The sequence below is a fragment of the Sinocyclocheilus anshuiensis genome, unplaced genomic scaffold, assembly GCF_001515605.1.
Source record: "Sinocyclocheilus anshuiensis isolate Anshui unplaced genomic scaffold, SAMN03320099.WGS_v1.1 scaffold209, whole genome shotgun sequence".
Classification (NCBI taxonomy): Eukaryota; Metazoa; Chordata; class Actinopteri; order Cypriniformes; family Cyprinidae; genus Sinocyclocheilus; species Sinocyclocheilus anshuiensis.
The window spans coordinates 923462-928493 of NW_015540880.1; positions in this window are offsets into that span (position 1 = coordinate 923462).

The following is a 5032-nucleotide window of genomic DNA, read 5'->3' on the forward strand; positions in this document are numbered from 1 at the left end:
TTGGAAGTTCGTCTTTGAAGAACAAAAATTCTTTGAACCAAATTGTTAAGTGGGCTAGTAAGATTATAGGTGAATCGCAACCTAACCTATCAGGTCTCTACTCCAACCAGTTGCAGCATAAGGCGAGTGCTGTTATTAGAGATTGTTACCACCCTTTACACGCTGAGTTTCAGCTCCTCCGCTCTGGCAGTTGGTTTGTGGCCCCTAGGTGGAGAACTAAACGATATAGGAATACTTTTGTACCTGCAGCGATAGAATTCCTGAATAAAAATAGCAGCAGATGATATTATTTATTATGCTTTTGGGGGTGGGGGTGTTTGAAGGTACATTTTCATGACTTTTAAATAATTTTCAAATAATGTTTATAGTATGTTGATGTTTCTATGAATTGTTTTAAGTATGGATTGCCGAATTACCTGTCTGCACAACAAATTTACCTTTGGGTATTAATAAAGAAATCTTGAACCTTTAAGAAGAGAGAGATGAGGAGAGACCGAAACAATTCCAAGTGCTTGCTTTATATAAACTTGGCTACAAACAATCACAAAATACCTCATTATTGTTAGATGTTGGATTTGTTTTACATAAAGACATACTTGTGTCTTGAGTCATGCTGAGGTTTCAGAGTTCAAGGGCTCCAGCCTTTGAAATGTTCAGTCACGACATCCAGAAGACATTTTGTGTGTGTTTTCTCTGCATAATATTTCCTGTTGAACAAGACGGTTATTAGCTAATCAGCTAATTAGAACCCCTGGGTGTAATTAGGGCAATAGAACACATATACACTCACACGCACACATTTAGACCATCTACATCTCGCTGCTCTGTCAGAGCGCTTGTTAATTACTTCAGTGTTCATTAGTGACAGAGCCCCAGGCCTTAATTAGAGAACTGGATACAAGAGGCATAAACAAGAAGTATGGTCTTGATTACACACACACACACACACACACACACACTTTCACTCCCGCTATTCATGCCGTATGTGTATAAACCACGTGGAATCTCTGAACTTCCTCCATTGTGCTGGTTGAATTATTCTTGTGCTTTGCCTCCTCACCTTCTATAGTGTATTGACAAACAGATCAGGTGAATGACTGACCAGATGACCAATTGACCCATTGATTTGCTTTAAACAGTTGTCATTGAATAGAAATGCATTTCCAGGCATACAGGCCTTTGGGGGTAAAAGGTATACTAATATATAAAATACATATAAAAATTCTGTGTAAATTTACATTTATGCCTTTGACAGATGCTTTTATCCAAAGCAACTTACATTCCGTTTTATTTTAGTATCATTGAGATACTATTATAGTTTTTATTAATATTTTGTTTTATTTTAATATTTAGCCCATTTTCAGTTTTATATTTTCCTTTTTATTTTTAAAGTTTTAGTAATGTTGTTGTTTCGTCATTTTTAGTAGTTGTATATTCATGTCTGTTGAGTGTTTATTCATTTTAATTTCGGCTTTAATTATTTTAGTTTCAGTTTCAGTTTTAGTTTTAACTATAATATCCCTGCTTACATTGCATTAAAAGTGTATATTTTGGCATTATATATTACATATTATATATTTTGCACTCTCTGAGAATTGACCTTTGAATTGATATTGTAATGCTCTATACTGTTTGACCTTTAAATGCTGTAAATTAAGAACAAATCCAGACACAATTAAGCTCAAAAACAGAACAGATCATAAAAGACAGATGGGTGTTACAAAGCAGGACAAAATATTCCTTATTTTACTTTAAATATAGAAATGTACTGTAGTTTCCTCCTGGTTTATTCCTTTTTTCCTAGTTGTGTTATTCACAGCTGTGAATGAGTGAATGTGCTCCTATGGGCATGTATGCAAGCATCTGTGCTCATATGCGATGAGGCCTTTATATGAAAGATGGTCCACAGAGAAGCTGGACAGGTGTGTTCTGTATGTGGGAGGTTGGCTGAGTTAGAGTTTGGAGTTGTAGTCCATGTGCGTGTGTGTGTGTCTGGAGCGTAGAATTCAAAGCCCAGCGATAAATCATTCAGAACCTCCCTCTGTAATCACACACACTCAGAGTTGTGATGTATGAGCCATGTCAGAATCAGAGGCCCCATGACACACACACTTCACAAAGGAACACACACACACACACACACATATGGTAAGTGAGAATTTGCAGTGTTTTGGTCTCTATAGGCTTCATGCTCATCCACTGTCTTTCTCTCAACTGTGCCATTTTACTCTCATTCTTTCTCTCCTCCATAACTTTTCTCTTCAGGTTCCTCTCCAACAAACATAAAAAGCACAACAACCACTGTCTTTCTGATATGCAAGAGATATATAATTGCTGTTGCAAACCAGAAAAACTGGCCTACTATGGTATAGAAACTGAAAAAAGATTTTAAATGAAAAGTCACAGTTGACAGAATCATTTAGTTTCCATTAGCAGGTTAAACAAGTTTTGTCTCAAAAAGTGGCTTCTGAAGTTTAGTTTGAAACACATAACTTTTAAAAATGGGTATAGATATGATAAAGGTTGCTGGAAAAAAAAAAATCTTAAACCAGCCTCAGCTGGTTTGCTTGTTTTATCTAGTCTCTTGGCTGGTTTTAGAGGGGATTTGTGCACTTTTCATCTGCTCATAGGAAACTAGGTGGCTGTCTAGCTAAACCAGCTGAACTTGACCAGGCTGGGATACCAGTTTAAGACCAACAAACCAGTTTAGGCTGATTTATGCCTTGTACTGTGCTGAAAATCTAATTTGGTATTCCCGGTCAAAATCATTGGCCTTTTAAAAACTGCTTGTAAATCTCTCATTATGCTATATTACCACAAAATCTTGGATTTGATCTTTTTGTCAACTTGTATTTCTTTTTGGAACTGATTAGTCATAGGCCTAATTGATCTGAGCTTATACAAAGAGCAAAGTTAGTAAGTTTTAGTCCAATGCGATAACATTAACTAGCATTTTTGGGGGGGAAAATTACTCTCTGGGTCAAAATGACTGAAACACAAAATGGGGGTTAAGCAGTTTTTTTCTTCCAATGTTGTTTTTATGTTGAAATGTATTAGGTTAGTATGTTAAGGAGCATAAGGCAGACATGTTGACTCATCAGAGGAAGAGAGAGGGTATCCATGGGGACAGAAAAGCTCTTGCTCAGCAGTTTCCAAAGTGATCCCTGGGAGAGGAGAGTTTGACATGATGAATAATTTAAGATTCATGCTGAACATTGGACATTGACACACACACACACACACACACACACACACAGACACACACAAAGACAGGAGAGTATACTTGCTGACAACCAGAACTCTGGGTGTACTCTGGTGTACTCTGGGACTCTTTCACATTGGCTGCCTCCTGTTCACTGATATTCCATGTGACTTATATCATTTGAAGTTGTTTTAATATAAGTCGGAGGGACTATGAGAGAATCTGAAACGTAAAAATGCTGCCTCATCAAGACAAGTCTGAATCAAATGTTGGCATAGAATCCTTTCTACTGAGACAACATCATCTGGTCAATTTCTGAAAGTAGCATAGTCTGCCAATACTTTTTACAATCAGTGCATTTGACAGTGGTTGATTAAAAGAAAAAAGATGCAATCTGACAAAATGGTTCATTTATAAATGTAATCTGCTTTATTATTATTATTATTATTATTATTAGCATCATTTTAACAAGTCATTATATAATTTGTCTAAGCATTGTAATCATTAAATATTTGCTTGACTAACTGCAAATATGTATTTTTGAACAACCCGTATATCAAAGATAAAGCCAATTATTGTGAATAGAAACAGAATCACAAACTGGGCAATAGAGCATTAAAGAAATTGCATTTTAGTTAATACTTTTCAATACTTGCTGACAACCAGAACTCTGGGTGTACTCTGGTGTACTCTGGGACTCTTTCACATTGGCTGCCTCCTGTTCACTGATATTCCATGTGACTTATATCATTTGAAGTTGTTTTAATATAAGTCGGAGGGACTATGAGAGAATCTGAAACGTAAAAATGCTGCCTCATCAAGACAAGTCTGAATCAAATGTTGGCATAGAATCCTTTCTACTGAGACAACATCATCTGGTCAATTTCTGAAAGTAGCATAGTCTGCCAATACTTTTTACAATCAGTGCATTTGACAGTGGTTGATTAAAAGAAAAAAGATGCAATCTGACAAAATGGTTCATTTATAAATGTAATCTGCTTTATTATTATTATTATTATTATTATTAGCATCATTTTAACAAGTCATTATATAATTTGTCTAAGCATTGTAATCATTAAATATTTGCTTGACTAACTGCAAATATGTATTTTTGAACAACCCGTATATCAAAGATAAAGCCAATTATTGTGAATAGAAACAGAATCACAAACTGGGCAATAGAGCATTAAAGAAATTGCATTTTAGTTAATACTTTTCAAACGTTTATTCATTCATTTAGTCGATCACTAAATCATTCATGTAATTACAACAAACACCTATAGGGGTCAGCACTAACAGCACCTGCGTTACTTAAAAAAAAAAAAAAAAAAAAACATATTTGTGGGATTCGAACCATTCATTCTCTCAGTCTAGTTGTGAAAAGGCCAGTTTGGCAAAGTGTGAAGTCCTGCTCCTTGATTTGGGGGACCTTTTTTTTTTTTTTTTACATCTAAGCTATCAGTAGAGCTGTATTAGAGAAATGAAATGGTTGAAATTAAAGCACCATCTGTTCTAATTCCACCACAAATAGAAAAATAGAACAAATTGGTTGTCAAGGTAACATGCAATCTGCTGGGACAGGTGTAATGGGGCATTTTGACTTGTGTTCTGGGTTTGTGTGTGTGAGGCAGATTGTTTTGTATCAGCGGCAATGTGAAGCCATTTTTTGTTGCTTTCACAGAATATACATTTACAGAATTATAGTGATTTGTTTTTTGTTTTGAGTTTTAAGAAATTATTAATGTTTTTAAGAAGCATCCTGTGAAACATTGTGTTCCATTTCTTTCGTCTGTATGTTATGTTTGTCTAAATGTGCAGAAGTGGCAGGTT